The 23,168-nt window shown below is 39.6% G+C and overlaps 1 protein-coding gene across 1 annotated transcript in view; it reads left to right on the top strand.

The window, feature by feature from the left end:
- The first annotated feature begins 10 nt into the window (after positions 1-10).
- Positions 11-23,168, top strand: part of TENM2 (teneurin transmembrane protein 2) — a 618,654-nt gene continuing 595,496 nt past the window's right edge. The window contains 1 exon segment of the mRNA XM_017726535.1: positions 11-217. The gene's annotated coding sequence lies outside the window, so the exon portion shown is untranslated.

Raw genomic sequence — 23,168 nt, forward strand, 5'->3', positions numbered from 1 at the left:
CGGCGCGTCCCGGCGCTTCTTCCTGGCGCTTCCCGGCGCTCCGCTCCTGGCGGGAGGGACGGGTCGCGCAGCGAGAGCAGAGCGAAGGCGGGGAAGGGCAGGGAAGGAAGGGGTGTCCCCTCCGCACTGAAGGAATCCGCACCGGTGCGAAGTTATCGCCCAGAGACGGTGAGAGGCGCTCGGGCTGCTCAACCTGCTGCTGCCGCCGCTGCTGCTGGTAAATGCTCTTCACTTCTTACTTGCCGACATGCTCAGGGCTCTCCTCCCCTCTCCGCTGCACTCCGCGCTCGGCGGAGCCGCAGCTCCCGGGGCTCTGTGGCTCCTGCCTCCCCCGCTGTAATTGCGTTAGTGGAGTTGACAAGTTGGGATGTGTGTGTGCCACAGCCGGCAGTGCGCGGGCTTGTGCCGAGCCGGGGAATTCAGCACTTGGAGAGGTCATTAGTTGCATGAGTTCCAGGGAAGGAGGATTCTCTGTGCCTCTGCAATAAGTGCCGCTGCTGCTTTTCTGCCCATTAATCCTCATCCTTGACCGCTGGTATTTCTTATATTTTCACGATGTTTTAATGTTGTCTTTGTTTTTTAAGCTGCTGATTGTTAATTTATTTATTTACTTTCTTTTCCCTTTTCCTTCCGGGATTGTAGCACAATGTTATTATTTATTTCTTCAGTGTTTGCCAACAGTGTGGGAAGGTATCGCTGCTTCAGAAACTATTGTTCACAGTGCGTCTCGGTTAGGAAAAGGCAGCAATAGGAGAAGGCAGGCATTTGTATTCCGAAAGGGAATTTAAAAAAAAAATGCTGCTTTGCATCATTGCTGCAGATTTGCGGGAAGCACTGAGGGACGGTGATATTTTGTTGTTTGCAAAGGTAATAAACATAGAAGCGCTTTGGTGTTTCACATAGCCCTGCGATTGAGCTGTTTCAGAATTGCTGTTAATAATAAATTCCTGGCTGTGGAGGCAGAGATTGCTGGCGTGTATCACATCCAGCGCCGAGACAATGTACCAGCGTGTGCTAACACCGGAGCGCGTCCCTGCTAGACCTGCCGTGGAGTGGCACTTTGACAAGATGCTGGTTTGTCTCCTGCATACACCCAGACTGAAATTTTAATAAGGTGCTTCATGGGTGCGAATTGAGCTCTAAACTCTCTGTCTTTGAACCAGACTCCTTTTTCAACACTTCTTGTTAGGATGCTTGTAAATGCTTGTGTAAACATTTATTTGTAGCAATTTTAAGGGATTTAATAGTACTGATGTCTTAATATGTGCTTTTTATGCCTTTTTTAAATTTCATGCTTAAGTGTTCTGTTCTTCTAAAAGGCTCAGAACGTAATGGCAAGTACTCTCTGTGTGTGTGCATATGTGTGTGCATAAATATTTAAATATTTATATATAATGTTTGGCTTGTACTTGTTTAAATTTACCGAATCTTCTATTATGTGGAGGAAACAGGTATTATAACAAATTGAAATGCAGGAACACAGACTTAAAGGAGACTTCCTTTATAAGATTTAGTTGTGTAGTTAGAAGATTATGTAAGATCAAAGACATTCAAAATGCATATGTCCTAGAGAAGTAAAGTCTAGAAGTAGTAGCATTCTAGCAATTTAAGAATATAAAGCTTTCCTGAAACAATACAGAATGCAAGCTGTCAATAAGTCTGTGTAGCCATCTAACATCCTCACAGGGTACTTTATGAAATGCTATTTAAAATCTGTTGTAGTTAAACCACAGTCTCTGTTAAGGGCAGAGTTCATGAAAAAGTAGCATCACCTGTTAGTGTGGTTACTTTATCTAAGTGTAATAGTTTACATTGGTTGTACAGACTCAGAAGTTTTTCTTCGAACTTCAGAGGAATTGAGAAAGATGGCTCTTTCTTCAAGACACTTCTATTTGTCATTCAATGGGTACACAACCACTGTACAGAATAATGACTGGTACTTTTCTAAGGGGCTTATATAAGTGCTAGGGAAAATCAATTTTTACAAGGGGATGACAACCTAAAGATAAGGAACATTTCTTGCTTTGTCAAGATTTAAAATATACACAAACAATGTGTTTGAGCATCATTTTCCTGTGTATTGGCAAATCAGTGGCCAGGCTGATGATTAATTTGGCTTGGCCCATATGCTGAGGTTTCTAGTTGCTGAGTAATAAATGAAAACTAGTCTTACATTACACCCATATAGATTGTGTGGTATTCAAAAAGCCAACTATGAGGTCTGAGCTTTAATTCATTTTGAGAGGAAACTTTTCTAGCTGTGATTTCTTAGTGTCCTGGCAACGTCTGAGAACTCAAAGAAGTAATTTTTAATCCAATTGTTAACACATTTACAGCATGTTATTTTTTTTTAAAAAAAAAAGTTTTGGTCCAGATAATGTTTGAATTTTCATTCTGCTTTTTAAAAAACCCTTTCCCACTAAGACAGCGCTTATAGGAAGCAGTAACATTTTAGTCCTCTATGTGCTTATTTTTTATAGGGATAATTAAAATAATGGTTTTTCTGTGTCATTAGATTTCAACTGCTTGTGTAGCATGGGGAGAATTAACACGTGAACATCATTAGTGATGTTTTCCTGTAATTAAATTGAACTGTATTTTCAGTTTTAATATTTCACACTGAAAGTCAAAGGTGCATGAAAGAATTGAGGAGGCGCTTTCTCTTGTTAGGTCGCAGAGATTAGCAGTGGTTCTTGACTTGAGGGGGCTAATAGTTATTTTTCTTTGCCTTTTTAAAGAACAGTTTTATTTCTGAAATATATATATATATATCTCTCTCTCTCAGCGTTTGATATATGGACTTGGTTTTGGCATTTTCCTGTCAAATACTGACGGTTTTGGTTCTGCAGTCAAAGAAAATTTCCTGTGAACAGTTTTACTGTTAGTCATGGTATTAGCTGTATTACTGATTGTGTGCTTAAAATTATTTAGAACAACCTAGAAAAGGGAAAATGTTCAGTTCAATCAAGGACAATGTCTAGACTTTCTTGTCTGAGAGGTCAAACTAAACTGAAGGTCAAATTAGATGGAGACAAAGCTCAAGCCACTATTAGACTACTCGAGTCAATATACCAATGTTTGAAAAGCTGTTTTGTGTTTGTTTGCAGTTTACTGTGAATTTAATCCCTCAATCCTTAATGTTTTTGGCAAAAGATGCACACAGAAGCACCACTGAAGTCCATGCTTAAAGATAAGACCAAAAAATTATTGAACTGATCCTTTAAACAATAATATTATTTTATATAAATGGATAGTTCTAAAAAGTTTGCCCTTCCCTGCCCTGGATCTGTAATAGAAAATATAACCTTACAATATAAATTAAATTCGTTTCTACTAAACTAATTAAGATAAGAGATGTTTTAGTCCTGACTTGCTCTTTCAGAAGGTTAATATTTAATGGAAATGGCAAGTTTTTTTCCCAGGCTTTTTTTTTTTTTAACTATACTTTACTTACAATTTCACAAGATCCTTATCAGGAAGAACAGTTTTATATAATACTACTGTGCTACAACAGACAAGAAGGTTTTGCTGATATTCAGTACATGTAGAGCTGGTCCACACTTTCTGACCAGAGGCGTCACAACCCAGAGCCTTCATGCCAACTGATGGTGACTCATCTTTCTAATTTCTTACTGCACAAAGCAGCTCCTGCACAGAGTGCTTTTAGTGATGTACGAAATGACTCTGGCTGTGTCAGACTGTTCCAGCCACAGACTGGACCAACTTTGTATCCTGGTTGTGTCTGCAGCCTCGAAGAGCCCCTGCTTCCTTCTGCTCCTCACTGAGAGTGGCTGAGCTGAGCAGTTGCAGCAGCGTGGAACGTGTTCCCTGCAATACAGCCTCCCCTAATCCACACACGGATTGAAAAGAGACTTTGGGGCATTCTCTGTTAGCTCAATTTTGTCTCACAATTATTGGTCTGCATTGGGATCTCATAATGCTGGTGAAGTTCAAATACATTGTTTTAAATCCACCGTGCCGACTAACTCAATATAATCAGATAGACTTTTTGGATAAGTAGGAAGCGTGCTAGGCTTAGATATTATTCATTTTTTATTATTTTTTAAATAGGTTCTTTTTAGTTCAATTGATTGACGTTCAGTGCCAAATAGTAATAAATTGTCTACTTTCATCTTTATTGCTGAACATTAATAACCCAGTAGTCATCCAAATAGGGGTGTAATTATAAGATTTTCAGTGACAAGCTGCACAACATTGGGTTACAAACTTAGGTTTAGCTGAGCAGGTTGTGAATGGATATCTGCTGCACACACTGCCTTACACCAAGGGCTGTATTCAGATTCATTCTGGGCAATAGTTAGGGAAACAACTGATCTTAAGCCATGCCTTTTTCTTTCCCTCAGGAACAGATTTTATAGAACATACATTTTATTCTCTGATGAATGGAAATAAAGTTTCACTGAGGCAGGGTGGTGTGGCTTTGGGGATATTTTTGTTTTGCATTTGTTTGCTTTGAGTTGTTTTGCGTTTTTTTAATGATCATGCAAGTCAATATGGCAAAATTAAGAATAGAGTATCACCCTTTTTGGTTTTGGATAATAGGGTCTTCATTCTATTTTTGTTTTGACGAGACTTCTTAGCCAAAACACATTTAGCCAAAATATTAATTGTAACCCTTCAGAACTACAAATATGTGTTAAAATAGTATAAAATGTATAAATAGATGCTCTTGAAGGATTTTCCTAGTAGTTTGGGGCACCCTGCCTTTACCTTTAGTAGCTGCCTTTAAAGCTTTGTATTGGTTTCAGTCCCCCAGATTTATCTGCTGTTTCTCAGCTCACAAGGCAAGGAAAGCACCAGAGCTTATTCAGAGGGGTGGGTGTGAGCCTATCTAAAATCCTTAATGAACATATCAGTGAAACACTTGAGGAGGATAGAAATAGCTTCTGGATAAAGGCTTTGTGGGAGATGGCACGTGAAGTACGTGGAGAGGCAGCAGTGGAAGCCCAGGCCTGGACCTCTGCATTGGAAGAGGCACCATAAGCACATGGTTTATACCTCAGGTGCTGCCTGGGGGGAGCAGTTTTATTTCAGGTGCTGTTTGGGGGGAGCACTGAAAGTGACAGAAACAAAACTGTCTTCTCCTGCTTTTCCTGGGCCGTGTAAGGGCACAGGGATAGCAGCCAGTGTAAATTTTTTGAACCACAGTCTGAAAGACCCAGAGAAGCTTTTTACACCAGTGTGCACATGTACAAAAGCAAAGCCTATCTCCATGTAAGTACTTCTGTGCTTAGCTATGTAAGAGTCTCAATGCCTCCTGGGAACTTTTAGGTGTGTTCCCTTAATTCTGAACAGGAGTTTTTCTTTTTTTTACTTATTATTATTTTTTGGGATAATTTTTAGGAAAGTCACTTTTCCTAAATAATTGAGTTAGGAATGTTGGTTCTGCTGTGGTTTTGAGTTGCTCTGTACAGTGTTGTCAGCTGTGTTGTAGAAAACTATCTTGTATTAAGTTTAAGAGGTATGGATGACTGTATGTAAGTGGAAACTATAAAAATTATTTTATGAAGCCATTGTGTAGGAGTGGAGGGCTTAGATGTAAAAATGCAAAATACAGAAAGTCCTACTAAATATAAATACTAGATTTTTCCCAAGCTTTTTGTGTGTGCAATGGCCTAGTGACTTTTCTAATCTCTCTAAAAAAAGAAGAAATAAGTTATCATAGTAGTGTGCTCCAATATTGTACCACATGCTAAACCAATGGTAAGCACCTTTTCCAACAATGACAACAAAAAAAGTTTAATATTTAGAAAGGCAGAAGACCAGATGTTGAAATATAACAATGACACTAGAGAGAAGCTTTTTGATCTTGAAAATAAGGTTCCATTTACTTGCTACACTTGCCAGTGTTTCAGGAAATACTCTGATTCAGATTCTGGAGGAAAAGTAAGTCAATTGAAATAAAGTAAATATTAAATTCCTCCTAGTATATAAAAATACATTCCCAAGGGAGAAGTGTTGTACACTTCATACTTGTAACATTAAATGAGTTTTCTGAACCAAATAAAGCAAGTGCTTTGCAGTTCTGCTGTCACTGTGTGGATACCTAATTGACCATTACTAGAGAATTAGGCATTAAAAAAAAAAAGAAAAGAAGATACTTTAAAGATACTTTTCATCCTAGTTCCTAATTATAGATGCTAGAGGGTTGGATGTGCAGGTGCAGGCTCTTGCTGCATTTGGTTTTGGTTCTGTGCTCAGGGACATTCAGAAAGTCGTGGTCCATCAGGAGGTGGCAAGAGCATAGTCTGGAACATAGACCTTTCTTTTATGGGATGTTTTCTAGGGTGGGCATTTCTTCTAACTTTTCTCCACATAGTTTCGACACAAAGAAAATGCTTTAACGTTGTCTATGGTTTTTGGGAGAGTGAGCTCTGGTTGGTGTGTTGGTTTTGCATGAGAATGTACAAATGTGAGCATCCACAAGAACATAAGCCTTGAAAGGATACGGAAATAGTTTTCGCTCCTACTTTAACAAAGCTGACTGAGCATTGAAATCAAAAGGGTTATTTCTGGGTCTCACAAAAAAGATTATTTTGTCAGACCCCTTCCAATCAGGGTAACGTTTTAGGTAAATCTTCTTTTATAGAAGAATATTTTAATGAGTTGAAACTTGATACATTTAACAACAGCTGTAAGTAAATACAAAAGTACCATGGAAGTGGATTAGCAATTTCAATAATCTTGTAGCAGTTTGATTTGTTTATGGTGTTTTTATAACATGTTTATAGTTACCTAAAACATGATTGAGTTTATGCAAACATACGTGTGACACATGGAGGTCTAGGTAACAATGAAGATACTGAAAATTCCCATGGTGAATGGCTCTGATCAGTTTCTTCTGTTTTGGGAACATGTGGCCTAAATATCAGCTAAAGAGCAGTTAAGGGAAACTGTAAATTGCTATTGAGAGTGACGCAATACAGAACAGGTTTTTAAAGAAACTTGACTGTTTAGAGATGAGTGGATGCCTATAAGATGATGAAAAATTCTTATTAGCTGTACTCTAAGTTCAATTCTTAATGGCCCTCTGGACTTGGTCTTGGATCTCTGGCTGTGGAAAATCCTTGAGGGAAAAAAAACCTGTATAAAGGTATTTCTGTTAAGTCACTTGAAATAAATGCATATGTTTGGTAGTTGAGTCTTTTCAGGAACGGTTTATGAGAAGCAGACTGTCAGGTAGATTATTAATAATCTAAAAAGCAAGGATAGTAATAAAGATTTATGTATAGCCTTGGTCACAAAAGGAACTAAACCTTTTTTGTTTTGCAGAGAAGTCAGCTGGCTTTAGTCATCTCCTTGCATAGCGACTAACCTAAGTCTTCTCTGTTTCCCTGTCTCTCCAGCTGCTTGTTGTGGGCACAGAGCAGCCTGAGAAGAAGTCTCTTAGTGCAGTGCTAAATTTAGAGGTCGCAGCTTTATTAACCAGTTCTGAAGTATGTGGTATTCCAGTGCAAATCTTAGCTGACACCAATGGCCTCAGCTGTGGAATAAAAAATAAGCTTATTCAGCTCTCTTTTCTTTCAGCTTTTTTACCTGCTAAGGAATGCTGACTGAAATCCAGAATATTGTCACCTTCTTTCCTCTGTGCAACATACCTGAGGCTGAGAGATGACATGAGAGTGGAGCTGCACATAACATACTTCAGAATCATGGCACTGGTCAGGACCAGTGCTGAAGTGGCTGAACATGCAGCACAATTCGGTGCAGCGTTTTTCTAGGCTATCAAAGTCACAATTATTTCAGTATTCCTTACAAAGCAAGCCCTCTCAGAGGTGGAAATATCTTCATGGTCCTTTGTTTTATCATTGCAGGGCAAAGGAGAGACATAGTCTTTTTGAGATCACAATGTAGATAACCAAAATGCCTCGCACAGGAAAAAAGCTGAGATAGTGAATCCTCAATGGATTGCTGTCATTGCTCTCTTCCTCCTGCTCCTTTCAGATCATTCCCTAGCAAGGTGCTACCCTTGCTTCAGCAGCCTGCCTACAAACAGAAGTCTCTTTCCCTCTGGGGCATGAAGAAGGGGAGAAGGAGAAAAATGCAGGGAAAAAAGTAACCTGAATAATGCCTCAGCTGCCCTGGGGTGTGTCTTTCTCTCTCAAAGTGTACTCAGGGCCTGGGGCTCCACCAGTGCATCACTGTTACTGGGTGAGTGCCTACGAGAACCCACGCCCTGCGCTTGCCTCAGAGCAGTGGAGGGAAGAGCTGGCAGCTCCTCCTGGTAGTGTGTCCCTTGTTGTGTTTCCAGTGAGGATTAGTAACTAATGAGTTGAATGAGAGAGACCTTTCCCTTGGCTTTCACAAGCAGATGTCACTGCTGGAGAGAAGTGGTGAGAGGTGAGTAGAACCTGTGGATTGCCTGTGGAATATTTATTCTTCTATTGAAGCTCTAATTACCTTACTGCAACTCTTCTTCCATCTCTCCAGTAATCCCAGGGGCCTCCGTTAGTTCCTCTAGTTCAGCTGGCATTCTGTATCAGCTACCTCCAGGCTTAAATTGCCTTTCTTTTTCCTTTAAAGGAGCAGTAATCACTTCCCTCTGTGTTTCTCAATCCAAAATATAAGCCCTTATAGATTTCTCTTTTACACAGCATCTTACGCATTACCTCTCATGCCTGTCACTCTGCCCATAACCTTCGTTGACTGTGAACATTGGAGTTTATACACTGTCAGTTCTGTAGATCTTGTGTTACAAGATTAGAATTTACAGTTGTACCCCAGTTACTTTAAGGCCAGCTTCCATATGACCTTTTCCCATGCAAGGATACTGGGATAGAGAGGTCTGTGTCATTCTCTTTGTCTCAGCAGTCTTCTTGGGAAAAGTCATAATTTGGAGTCTGTTGATACTCCCCACGTCGATAGCCATTCCCTACTTCCCTGGTGATCCCTTGCAAAGGAGACAATCTTTCTCATTCCTCTGCTCTTGCAGAAGAGAAGCACTATGAAGTGTGGGGTTTAGATCCTTCGTAAAGCTGCTATGATTGCTACTTTGTTCTGCCTCCATTTGCCAAAGGTTTTCCATCTAGCCCTGGATACAAAAGAGTCTCTGATTATTGAAAATTTCCTGCCCCTGGAACAAAGTGTTAGAAGTCTGATGTATAGTTAGACTGGGTTAGTCCTTGTCAGGATGAAACCTGGTGGGTATTCAAAAAATATTCAAGCAGCTTTTATGAAAACAAGTATTTAATCTCATGTATTATAGAAAGGTCTTTAAATTTGCAATATAAAACCACTTTGATAAAATGACAGTTAAGCCTGAATTAGGTACGTTTGACTATTAGGGTCTGATCCTGAAAATAGTCATTATTGCCCTGCTGTTGTTCAAATGACTGTGCATGAGAAAGAATCACCTGCTTAGGGCAGCCTCTACTAGAACACATTTTCCCTATTGTTGTCCATTTGCAGTTTAGTTTAATTGATACATTTGAAAGAAGGACACTTAAAAGATGGTCAGATGTCACTTCAATTTTGCTAATGAAATGCTGTTTTGTACTGAGTAGACCCTACTATTGGCATAGCAGAACCTATCATTTATAGCTAGTAGGTATTATTTTCAAACTAAGCAGAAACAAACATATATATGAGCTTGAACTTGTGGTAGTTTAACTTAATTTATGCCTAGCAGCGATTGTAGTGGCTTGGGATCAAACCTTGCTTATACATGCTACAGTTTTAGCTGGGTAAGGAGGCTCACTTCTTGTTTCTAGGTGTTTTTCTTTAATGAAAAAAAAATAAATGAGTCTTGGCACCACACATTGCGTAAAGAATTGCTGAGGTTAAAGAAAAAGGTGCTCAATACTTGGTTTGAGATTGCTTTCCATTTCAGCAGTGCGAGCAGAAGTGAAACCCGGGGCTCTCATGGTAGTTCAAGAGCAGCTATGTCCTACTCCATCTGTGTCTTGCCTCATTTGCAAAAAAGGATCTTGGCAGGCATGGCAGATGGAAGCAGTGGCTGGTGTGCTGTTTACTGGGTCTAGATAGTAAACTAGCAAAAATATGCTTTAAAAATGTCTTGCTGTCCTCCTTCTCGTATCACTTACGTACTCTACATTTAAGTCTGACACAGCTGGATGTAAAGCTCCAGGGTGCAAGCTCCATAACCAAGGGTTATTTGACTTCGTTCAGTCAATTCATGAATATTTTGGACTGTAATTCCCCAAATTTATTATGAACAGGTCTGTCTGTGTCAGAAGTCATCGTAAGAACATTCTTGTGTATTTTAACATAATGCTTTCTGTGTTATGTGATTGGGTTATTTATTTTCTCTGTCAGGTGGTGGTCATTTATGCTATGACCCTAAAAGGAATCTCTTTGTTGGATGGTGGTACTTTTTCTCCCTTCCACCTTCCTTTCTCCCTCTTCCCTACCCTGCTCCCCTCAGCCATGACATTACTGGGGAAGGTTTTACAAGTATAGTTTAAAGTTTGTAGTTGACTAATTATCTTATTGCCAGAAGTTGTATACTTGCTGACATTTCTTCTGTTGTGTATGAACTCTTATTTGTGTCCACGACCAGTAGATTATAGCTAAATGCTCAATGTTAAGAATTGATGTTTATTCCCACTTTGATTACTTGTAAGTCCATAGAGCTGTTTATTCATCTTCTCTACTTGGCAATTGTTTAATGTCCCAGTTTGCTCACATAGTAAATCTGTAATAGCTTTTTGTATTATGGAAAACAATCCTTCCTTGAATAAGGAAACAGTGCTGCAGGATAAGCTAATGCATTGAAAAATAAGTTTATTTTCCACTAAGAAAAAGAGCTGTTGCAGTCCTGCAGATAGGGGTCTGTATCTGTTGCCTCTGAAGAGCAGGCAAAATTCTGCTGGTCAGTTCACCACACTCAGCTCAAAAACTCTGCTTTCCTTCCAGACCTGCTGTAGTAGGTCCATTTGCGAACTGGATTTACTGCCAGAAATGTATCAGTTTTGCGGGAAGATGTGCATCTTTGGGTTTGCTAATTAAGCACCTTTTGCAATTGTGATTTTTTTTGTTAGTTTTTAATTGTAAACGTTTCAATTAGAAAGTGTTTTAGAAGATGATAGAAGTTGGATGATGTTTGAGTAGCGTAGGAGGGGAAAAAAATTAATCCAATTTTTAATTTCCGATAAACAGCTTTATTATAGAGGCTATCTTCTCTCTCTGTGATTAGTCTGAACATGGACAAGAGTGTTTTGAAAAAAAACGAAGCCAGCTGTATTATTTTGGAAGTATGTGGCAGCAAGATAGCCCATTCACTGATGGCTTTTACCACATTATGGAACCATATTCTTCTTTCAATTACCAAGGCTCAGGTCTGGTCAAATAATGTTTAGTCAGTTTAGCCCTTCTCTTTAAAATTCTCCAAGGCTGAAATTCTTTGGTGAGCAGGGTGGATGTACCTCCCTGCTGACCAGGACCATGCCATAGAGGTGCCAGAAGCATCTGAGCCTCCCCCAAATCAAAACTGGGTGGTAGGCAGCACTAAAATCCCAGTGTCACTTTGTCTTCCATTTCTTCCTCATGTCTGCAGTCCTAAAAGCTGACTAAAAGCTGAAATTCTGGAATACAAGAGCTGAGCTTCTCTAAACTCCTGGGACACACCTGACAAGGACTATTTCAGTCTTCTCCTACGACTTAATCCATTATCCCCGTGAATAACGGAATACAGTGTCTCACAGTGGAATATGGTGTCTCAATGGGAAGCATGTTTTTGGGAAAACTGAGTAAGTTAGACTTTGGAGCTGCCTGCTTTTCTGAAGTGGTTTATTTATAGCTGTCCCTGAGTCTGATGTCTGTGAGTTATCAAAGACTTTGCAAGATGAATTTGCAGTTTTATTGCGGAGAGTAGTTTCTTTCACCATGAGATGGACTTTCTTTCCCCCTCCTCTTTACTGTGTCCGTGTGTTACGGTTAAGGCTTGTTTTCAGGACACTGTTATCTTCTCTTTTGAGTGTCATGACTTACAATGGCAGAGACAGTACACCTACATGGAAACATAGCTGGAATGGAATGCTTAACCTGGCTGCTCAGTTCCCAGCTACCATTTTACAGCTTTTGCGTTCTGTTCATCACAGTTTTTAAAGTCCACAGGACTTCTCTTCAGACCTTCTCATCCTTCTTCTTTTCCCACTTTCTTGCAGGAATTCCAGCCCAGAAAGATTTGTTCTTTACCACAGTTGGCAAAGGTGTTTACTTCATGTACCCTTTGAACAACCCTGCTCTCCCATGGGACTTCTGTAAAGCTTTCACCAAGTGAGACTGAGGTTAGAAATTAGAGAAAACAAATAAACCCAAAACCCCAAATCCCCTTTCAAATGATGACAATAGTAAAGCATAGTATATCTGCAGTGGCTGTGAAATCCTCACCATTACTGATATTACAGTGCAGACTAGCCAGCCATCCATCTGGGATGATAGCATTACCATTGATATTGTCCTGCACTAAGGGGACAGGTTAGACAACTTTGCAGTGGGAACTCTCCCAGCTGTGTTTTTCTGCAATGTACTGGACTAGCACTTCATAATAGAAATAGGTAGATTTAAACAGATGGCTACCAAAAACCCTCCAACTTTTCTCAAAGTATGTTTCTTAGAAATCAAAAGTATTTCTCAAGTGACTGAACTCAAATTTTCAGTTAGGACAGCTGAGTAGGACAGGGTAGTTAGAGAAGGGTAAAAATTTTCTTCCTGGATACAAAAAGCCTTGCAATGACAAGGTAGGATATTGTGTTGTTTCCATTAAACTGTTTTTTTCCTTTTCAGGCTTCCTATCTAAGCAAGCCCTTACCGTATGGAAAGAAGCTAGGATCATAAGATAGCTGTTTTACTGAGCTGTTCTATATGTGCTGCAGCAGCCTTCTAACTCCACAGTTGAAATTTTGCAGTAATACTTATCTGTATATTCCAAACAATTCATTTGGCATCACATATCCTAAGAACAGCATCCAAATAGCTGCTGAGACTTCACCAAATGCCATGTAAAGACAATGCCAGTGTCCTTCCTTATTTGGTGACGGATGTGATGTGAGAAATAAAAGCCCAGAAAAGTAGATCATGATTTTCATCATACAGGGACACTGTGAGGAGAGGATAAGAGGAGCAAAGTCTTCATGGTAGTCCCTGGAACACACATGAAGTAGAGCAAGATGAAAGATGTAAGCTATAATAGCTTTGTGAGGGAATCTCTCCTTGTTTCCCTGTATTGCATCAGTACTGATCTTTTTAAAAGTGGAAATAGGTGCCCTCTGTGAGTACCACTGTATCAGTACTGCAGAATGGCTCCTTGAACTCTGAATTCCACTGAGGTATCCCCAGATGCCCTAGATATTGCTGAGGCTTTCCCTAGAAAACAAAATGGCTCAGAAAAAATGACCGATTATCCAGGCTGGCATAACCTTCCCACATACTTTTCAAATATAAATTACAGTAGAATTAGCAAGTAAAATATTGGATATCGTCTCTTTTAATGCTGTCCTTTGAAATTAATGGTAATGATGATTCTCGAATTTGGAGTACATGGCAGTGGCTTTCTAGTGACTAATTGCCTCAGTCAGTATTGTAATAGATTTTTGCAACATGATAATGAAGACAATTCTAATGAAGGTCAGATAGCAAATGGCTACTGAATTGTTAGTTTTAAAAATCTGTCAAAATGTGTAATAATTTCTTCAGGTTTTGTTAGGAAGGATTTTCCACCCCTGGTGACAGATCTGTGATCATTGAAGGTATATCAGTGATTTTGTGGGAAAAACACACCTACTCTGTCAGGCTCTTGAAGAAGGGAATTCATGGTGCTTAGCTTGATGCATGATGTTGAAGTCCAGTTGGGTTTTCAGACTTGTTAGGGAAGAGGCATTTTTGAACCTGAAAGTGCAGCCAGGGCTGTGAAGTCTCATTGGCTGAACAGCCATCACAGACAGCCCTAGGGCATGATGCAAGGGAATGTATCACTGTGGAAAGACAGATGTTCTCCACTAAATGCCTTCACTGTAGATGACTAAATCAGCAACACATTGGTGCAAATACCTGCCTTTGAGACACAAGTTTGGCTTTGTAAGTTTGTAGGGTTTTTTTTGTTTGCAATATTGTGAGCTGTTACAGCGCTGGTATTCTGCAGGGGGTGGTGGTAGTGTTAATGGATCAGGCTTTTTATGTTCAGGTAAAGGACTTTTTCAAGGACATTGGAAGGAATGTGTCGTGTCTTGTAAACAATCTTGTAAACTCATTTCTAAATTGTGGCTAAAATCAAATGTGTTACTGTAGAATATTTTTACCTCATTTGCATTTGTGAATCATTCATCTGTTTATCATCAACTGGTGGTATTTTTGTAGTAAGTGAGTTTCCAATAGAAAACTCATGATGAAGCTACCTTTTCCTGTGAATCAGTAGTTTAGAGTGAAGGTATTACTAAAAAAGTATATTTCAAGTGAAGGCTTGGTCGGCAATCCTACATAAAACCCTTGCTTCTCAGGATGTGTTTTGGAGAAGCACACCACCACATAGGCTGTTATTTTGTTCTGGTGTTGAGATAAATTTGTTTGGCTTTTGGAAGGATATGCATGTATACATATGATTTCCTTCAAAAAAAGTTTCTGATTATTGGTTCTGTGAAGATAGAAGAGAGAGTCTCAAACAAATTTGTGTTAAGAGGAGGTATTAGCTGTAAGATTATTATTGAATTAGATAATTCCTATCATGTCTATTGAGCTTTTTAATAATAAAATATTGTTGCCTAGTTTGAGATTTGTATCTGAAAACTGGAAAGGAATACAGATATTTACTGTATTAAAAAGACCCTAGGTCTTCATCAGATACTAAGTTGCTTTTATGGTTGATTTGAAAAAAATTATTTTTTGTTCAATGAATTGGAAAAGGGGGTTATGCCTTACTTCCAGATAGAAAACAAAATCACAATATAGTACAAAGTACAGTATACTACTTGATTGTACTATATGTGCAAAATATTGTTTTAAGATTAGGTTTCTTCAAATTAAAAATAAATCAGGTTAGAACTACTGCAGAAAAAATATCTGTGTACTTCATTATGTTTCATTTAGTAATATGTTTCATTTTGCTGTAGCAAAACTACACAAATGAATACCTGCAATCTGCAAGTCTTAAATAATTCTATTACGTTAGAGAATTTAGAAAAAAACGCTTAAAGCTTTATTAATTTAGTTGCTCATTTTCTAAAACATTTCTCTCTTTAATTTGCTTTCCTGTTACACTTTGACAATACACGTTTTTGGGGCAAAACCCATCTGAGCAGATTTCTCATACATCTTCAGTGTAGCGATTATTTCTGCACAGTGACTGTTAAATCCTTGATTATGCTGTGGGAAAAATGTAATAAAGTTACCCAGTACCTTTTCTGAGAAGGAATAGCTGTTGTGTTCTTAATAGGTTTGGTGTGGTGCTTATGGAGCTGTCCGAGGTGAGATGTAAAGCAGGAAATTTGTATATTGCTCAGCTGCTGCACTGAAGGTTACAAATTTGTAGCTGTTGTTCGGTGCGTTTGCTTGTTGCGGCCATGCAGAGTGACAGGAATGCAGGTTAGAGGGCACAGAGTTAATGGTCCTGCTGGCTCTGAATTGGTTATGGTCCTAATCTCTGTGATTTTTCTTGTCTGTGATGCAGAAAACTAGAGAACGTGTTTTGTCTGTTGAGCAGTTCACACTGCTGCCTGATGACCAAAGCATGTCAAAACCAACTGCATAACATGGTGTTATTATCTAATATTTACCTTTTTCTGGTGCAGCGTGAGCCAGGCCCGGCTGTTGGCAGAACTGCTTGGGTCAGTTACGTGCAACAGCAGGAGTCACTTCAGTTTAGTCTCTGTTGCCTTTATAATGCCCTTCATAAAAGAAAAGGCCGCCATCCTGCAGCTGGGGGTGTAGCCCTTGCTGGGTCTATGGTGTGAATCACAGAATCAGTAAGGTTGGAAGATACCTCCAAGGTCATTGAGTCCAATCTTTGACTGATCCCCACCATGTCAACCAGACCACAGCACTGAGTGCCACGTTTGGTTGTTCCTTGCACGTCTCCAGGGATGGGGACTCCACCACCTCCCTGGGCAGCCCATTCTGATGCCTGACCACCATTTCTGTGAGAAATTCTTCCTAATGTCCAACCTGAACTTCCTCTGGCACAGCTTGAAGCCATTTCTCCTTGTCCTGTTGATGGTTCCCTGGGAGCAGGCCCCAAACCCCCCAGCTGCACCCTCCTGGGGGTTGTAGAGAGTGTGAAGGTCCCCCCTGAGCCTCCTTTTCTCCAGGCTGATCCCCCACAGCTCCCTCAGTTGCTCCTCATATACTTAATCACTACAGCACAGGTACTAGGTGAATGGATTATGCTGATTCAGAAGGGTAGGAATTCTTAGATTTGGTGTCGGGGTGACTTGTTTTCTCCTCTCACTTGAAGCAGGGATGCTATCCTTCATTGTTTTATTGGTATGGTACCCAGTGTGAGAAATTAAGAGTGGATGCTGATTCATAAGAACAGAGTTTTCATTTTGTAATCTGTGACAAGCTGACAGAACAAGAGAAAACATGATGGCCTTTCTGCTTCAGACATATCTGTCTGTCTGGGGGTGAGTACACAGCCTGTGACAGCAGCCTGTGCAGATAAAGTACATGTGATGATTGGATACACAGGGATATGCCTGGGCATCTCCAAATTAGATGTATAAAGTATTGTGGGTGAACTTTTAAAAGCAAATGTGTTGTCACAGGTCTTTCCTACACACTGTATGAACTTTAATACTTGATCTCAATCTACTGGCACTTTGAATTCTGGGCTTGTCCAAGCTGTATGGAATGGTGAAGCAAGGTTTATTCCATTTTTCTCAATGCCACATTCTCTGTTAGTGGACTTTTCATTTATTGCGTGTGCTTTGAAGTGGAATATTGAAGCCCAGATAGTTGTACCCTGGTACCTTCCCACAGCTGAAAATGCAGGTTCCCCCTTAGCCATGATTTCTCTCTCACTAAGGATGTGGTAAGTGTAGCAAATGCCATGAATGAACTTAAAAATCTCATCTCATCGGCACCCAACTCTTTTGATAGATCTGAAGAAAATGAGGAATTTCTTTACCCTGGCCACTTGAAAGTATCATCTATATCATCTAAAATTTGCATAGTAAGCACATCATTTCGGGGGAGCTTGGTAATAAAAGGTGTGTGGTTTATCACCTTGGTTAAAGGTGATACAGTTCAGAAACAAGAAGTACAAGAAATAGGAATTCTGTGTGTGATTCAGACTGCACGTACTATGGATTTCTTTCATTCTTTCACAGTTCACAGAAAATATATTCTCAAAGAGACTGTATTTTATAATACTAAAAAAGAAAAGCTGCAATAGCTATATGGATTTTTAAGTCAGCTTTGATTCCTGCCCTGCTGAATAGAAATGAGTAGTCTGATGTGGAGTCTTCAGAATGCTTCACAAGCGATGGTCAAACACCTGGTGTTATATCGAAATATATGGCAATAGCTCTGCCTCAGACAAGTGCTCATTATTTGACCAAAGAACCTATTTTTTGGTATGGTCTCTTATGCAGAATTGTTGAGGCACACGAGAAGAAGCTTTTCTTTCATATTTCCTTCCCAGTATTTGAGACAGATGATGGAGAAGCGAACATTTCATGGTCTTGCTGCACTTTCTGTTGCAGGAGATTTGAATGATTGCATCCCCATCTGGTCATTTGATGGGAACATTCTGAAGCTTTAACAGTCTGTTTAGATTCGATAACATTTCCCAGCTTGGAGAGATCTTCCCCAGCATTACTGCGCTGTCTGATTGAGTCTGCATTTACTAGAGATTACAGTTGTGATTCTATAACCAAGAGATCTGGACAGATAGATAAAGATGAAAATCCTTTGTATTATTTGGCTTTGATTTTGTTTTGTTGTGGGTTGTTTTGTTTTGCTTTTCCCTCACAGATTGGAGTTGAATGCAGGAACTTGAGAGAAAGAACTAGAACACAGACTGGGGAAAGGAAGACAGTAAACTGCAGTTGGAAACCCTATAAATCAGGGGTTTGGAGTGGGTGCATTGCCTTTACTATATATATAGATAGACATAAATATATATATATTTGTGTATGTGTCTACACACATATGTGGAAAGGCTTACAATGCAGATGCCCTTGCTGTGATTTAAGAATATTTTTTCTCTACAAAATGTTCTTTGTTAATTGTTAATTTCTATCTGACCATTTTGTATTTGGGTGAAGATGGTAGTGGTAAGTAGTTGTTTTGCAGTAGAAGAATTCAAACTTCATTAGGAAAACACAAAGCTATCTTCTTTGCCATCTTATTCTTGATGGAAGTAGGATTTTATACAGAGCCACATTAATTACAATTAACTATAGCATTCTAATTTGTTGACTTTATTTATTCAGAACTCTATTAGTGTTAAACAATTAATGGTAAGTTGAACTTTAAAGTGGATAAGAACGTCATTCTAAGCTGTAATAGCTTAGTGGATGAGCATATTGTCCTAAATTGGCTTAGCTGCATCGTTCAGTGGTTGTTGTATACAGTCTGTGTAATTATGCCATGACTGAATGCTATTAAACCTATCTCTCTTTCAGGTACATGTCATGATATCATAGCAAATGTTCCTAAAACTTCCAGTTATGAAAAACTGTTGTTGTAAGCACTATCTTTAAATGTTCACTGGATTAATTCTAGATCAATTTGCAAAAATATACAGGTCAGAGGATTTAACTTATTCCCTAAATCTGGTTTTGCAGGTGTGTTTACTGTTTGGCAGCATTGCTTTCCAATTGTGCTGGGAGAAAAATTATTTTACCATTTGCTCAATAGCTTTATTCTTTTTCTATATGCTTTCACTTACAGAGGATTTGCATTTTTAACACGTTTTTCCATTTAACATGCTTTATATTATTGTAGGAAATGGGGAAGAAAAATTGCCAAGCTGTTTAAAAATTCAAATAAATACTTGTTTGTCCTGTGAGTTACATTTGAATTCATATTTTTTTTCCCCAAACTGCTAAGTGCAGTGAGGACACAATCCATTGATGAAGTAATCAGTTTTCTAAAATAAAAATATGCTAGCACACACAGTTTAAAATAAATGTCTGTAGGAAGGATATTTTCTCTTTGCATTTGCATTAATGTGCGTGGGAAGGATATTTTCTCCTTACTTCTGCATTACAACCAGATGCACACATGCACTCAGACACAGCTATTTATCTCTCTGTATTTATAAATATAGGCAACTCCTTTCAAGCCGTAGTAAGGCAGTGTGTGTAGTGGGAGCAGTCCAAGGCAGAAAAAGTGTGACTGAAAACAGCTGTTGCATCCTGGTTCCCCCACTTGTTCCCTGGAGAAATAAAATGTTGCTTATCTCCAGACAGTAGTTGATTATTTTCTCCTACACGTTGCTTGGCTGTTAGTGGGCTCATGGACGAGATGAGGCAGAATCACAGCACCACGTGCCTCTACTTAACTCCGAGAGAGGGAATAGTGCCCTTTGTAGGCTGTGCTTCCCCGTCAGGCAGCCAGCAGTGGCCTACACAGGAGAGTGACTAATTCGTGCTCTCTGACCTTCTGCATGTAAAACAAGCAATATTATCATCCTCATTTGCACTTCTTTATTATTTGCTATGGTGATAAAATCAGAGGTTCGCAGATGGGTTTGAAGTGCCGCTGTCCTGGGTTTTGCTGTGCAGGAACTGGCAGTTCCTGCCCATGAGGATGAGGGGTGATGTAAACAGACTCCCGAGGGATTCCGGAGCTCAGGTGTGTTCCCTGCTGCCTTGCTCCATGCCCCAGTGCTGCTGTGCTTCCCTCCTGCTCTCCAGCAGCACTGGCTGTTCCCCTGTCCCTGGGGATGCCATCACCCCTCCAGGGCTCCTGCACAGACAAGGTCAGCCTCTGGTTTTCTGGCTTACCCTGTGGAATATCATGTACTAGGGAGCTAAGAGGTGTCTTACCTCCTGCCTCATTTTATAGACTGCCACAGCCTTGAGAGGGGATTATTTTGTGTTTAACCTGCTGTCTTCAAATCACCCTTAGCTCAGGTCAGGCAAGGGACAAAATGCTGACTGAAAGCAGTCACAGCATCCAAACAAAACAACAGCAGTGTTGCCAAAAGGGTGTAAATAAGGAGAAAGATTCTTAATCAGTTTTTAACTAAATGATTTCCGGAAGTTCTCTGTCACCTTCCAGCTGTCAGCTGACCTGCAGGTTTTCCTGGCCGTTCCTCCTTTTGCATCAAGTATCTCTTATGACAGCTGTTGCAGAGAACAACTTCTTGGTGAAACATAGCATTTACTGCCTATCCTGTTCGTCCTTGGCCTTAATGGAGAAGGTTCTTCTCTTTCTCTCCAAAACTAGTTTATTTCTTACACCAGAAAACAGTGCAGCTGTTCCTGTAAATTAATGGGTTTTGTCACTTCTAGAAGCTCCCTGTCGGTTACTTGTGTTGTGTTCCCTGTACTTACCTGCCTGTTGGTGACTCCTCCCTTCCACTTTTGGTGATTCAGTGTTTGTTTCCCAGCGTGAACTCTCTTGTTGATTTTTTTTCTGAACTTAGGATTCTCTGTCTGTTCATCCTTAAACAAGCATAGTTGATATAAATGTCAAAAGGAGGTGAGCGTAGGTGGCTCTAGATTGAGCTAAGCACCGTGGTAATCACCATTCTATGACCACCAGGGGCTTGGAGCAATTGACCTCCATCATCACGATTTCAGAGTGCAGAAACACAGGGTTTCAGAGGCAAGGCACAAGCACAAAACAGTGGGTCTGAATTAATTGCCATTTTAAATGATACCTTTCCAAGTTTTCTTTTGACTCTGGCCCTCCCTGGCCTTTGTTGAGCAGCTTTCCAGAGCTTTCTGTCAGTATGACTAAGGGTGCTGAATGTCATCTTTACCAGATTACATTGTCTTGAACAGATCACCCTTACTATAAGTGCAGTTACACTCCAGTGTTAGTGGTCTATCAATAGCATCTTCATTAGGAAACCATTTTATATCAAGGTTTTGGTGTGCTTTTCTTTTTGCCTGTCTGTTTACAACTGACACAACAGCTCTGCTTTTCTCTTTGGACGTATATGGCATATCATATAAGAAGTTACTCCTGAGGCTCAAGATGGAGCTGGTTTTGCCACATAACAAGTCTTTTGTGGTCCAAAAATCAGTCTGTGTTGATCCATAGTCAGCTTGTGGGTGTTCCCTGTGGATTCAGATTTGGAGGAAAAGGCAGGCTAGATGCGGCATCATGACCCCACACTCCTTTATTGCATAAGAGGGAAAACTAAGCATGTGTGCTCGGAGGGAACAGATGTGGACAGTTAATTCTGTTGCCCTGACCAAGTGATTAAGGGAATTAAACCTGGCCCATTCCATTATGCTGAGTGTCCTTACACCCACTCCTGTTTAGAAGCAAAATGCCGCTTAAAGTGAAGAGTTATTGAAAAGCAGAGCACAAAACAAACATTATCAATCACACAAGTGACATCTAACCTCTGTGCCTAAACACATGCCTGATGAATACGAGATTTCATTGCTGTGATCCATTGAATTAGACTATTCAAAAAAAGAATAGAGCGAGACACCCATTTGAGTTGTGCTTTGTGATTAGACTTCATGAAAATTGCATCTGTTAAAAAGGAGTAGGGGAGTAAATGCACACAAAAATTACAGTGTGTTTTCTTTATAGTGTTAGGATATATTTTGATACTGGTTTTAAAGAGTATTGCTCTACACTTTTCTATCAGGTTTTGCTCTAGGGTGATGGTTTAGAATTTTTAATTTAACTTTGTCTGTCATTACAAATGTAGAGAACTAGACAGCTGGGAAACTGTAAAGTTGGTTTGAAAGGGAATTATCAAGTACCTCCACTCCAGTGGATTTAACAAACCAAATTTTACCAGTGTACCATTGATTCTCCTTGCTGAAGTAAAAGCACAGGGTTATTTGTAAAATGTGGCCATGCTAATAATTTTTAATTGTTCATAATTAAAGGACCATAATATTCCAGAACTGCTCTCCTGTAATATTAATAGATGATTAAAGATGGGCTGCAACTTTGAACTTCAAGCTGTGGCTTCAATGTTTGGAACTTTTTATAATGTGGTAAATGTAAAAGGAAGGGTTACCAGCAGCTTGACTGGCTTTTCAAAACCGGAAGTGGTTTTAGTTAAACCCCAAATTCTGGTAACTGTGTAACTCATAAAATGTTCTTACTTATTAGGATAGAAAATTGATGTACTCAGCCAAAAATAGATGAAAGGCGGGAAAAGGGTGAAAGTGGACAGCAGGTAAGTTCAGCAGCAGTACTTTATAAAGACTTTTACCTCTTCCATCAGAAGAGAGAGCCCTGTGATGTTTCTGCCATACCACACCATCGCTGTGTAGCCACCCCAGACAGGTGGGTGATCAAGAAATGTGATGGTTCAAGGAAAGCACAATGGCCTCTCCTACTTGGACTCAAAATCTGTGAGGATGCACAACTACTGTCATGTCTTCACCCTGTCTTCAAAGCCTCCTGCCTACAGGTGAGGGCAGCAAAAGATAGATATCCTATTCTCTCTGTTCTTCACACTCACTGCTTCTCAGGGAAGTATTGGAATTCAGCCCTATGGCTTTCTGAAGCTGTAGCTGCAGCATAAAAAATAAATTGCGAAACCTCCCACATGTTTCTGAGTAAGAGCTGTGAAACTTGTCTTTGCCAGTTGTTTCATTCTAATACTCATCAATATCCTGAGCTAAAGGAGACGGGCTGGAACTGCCCATAGATTGAGGAAAGGAATGTAGCTCTTAACTCCCTGAACTGTTAACTAAGTGGTGTCATTGAAGCTCTGTGGATGGAAGTGTTGGTGTTTGAATTTTACAGAAGCTGATAGCTTAGGCCACTGCTCACTAGGGAAGCATGTTCGAGTGTGTTTTTCAAGTGTTGATACATTAGACTGCTTAATTTTATGGTCCTGTGACTGAATGTAATTAATATTTTTAAATTAATTTAAAGCAACCTACTTAGTGTTCTGTATTAGCAAGAACTAATGCTAGTATCTATTTCGTTTTTCTGTGCAGTTACTTTGCAAATATTTGTTTTTGTTGCTGCTGTTTGTAAACAAAATGAAAGCCTTTTATTTAAAATGGAAAAAAAGTTTCTGTTTTTCAAAACTAAAT

This window comes from Corvus brachyrhynchos, unplaced genomic scaffold (genome assembly GCF_000691975.1).
Source record: "Corvus brachyrhynchos isolate BGI_N302 unplaced genomic scaffold, ASM69197v1 scaffold262, whole genome shotgun sequence".
NCBI classification, from domain to species: domain Eukaryota; kingdom Metazoa; phylum Chordata; class Aves; order Passeriformes; family Corvidae; genus Corvus; species Corvus brachyrhynchos.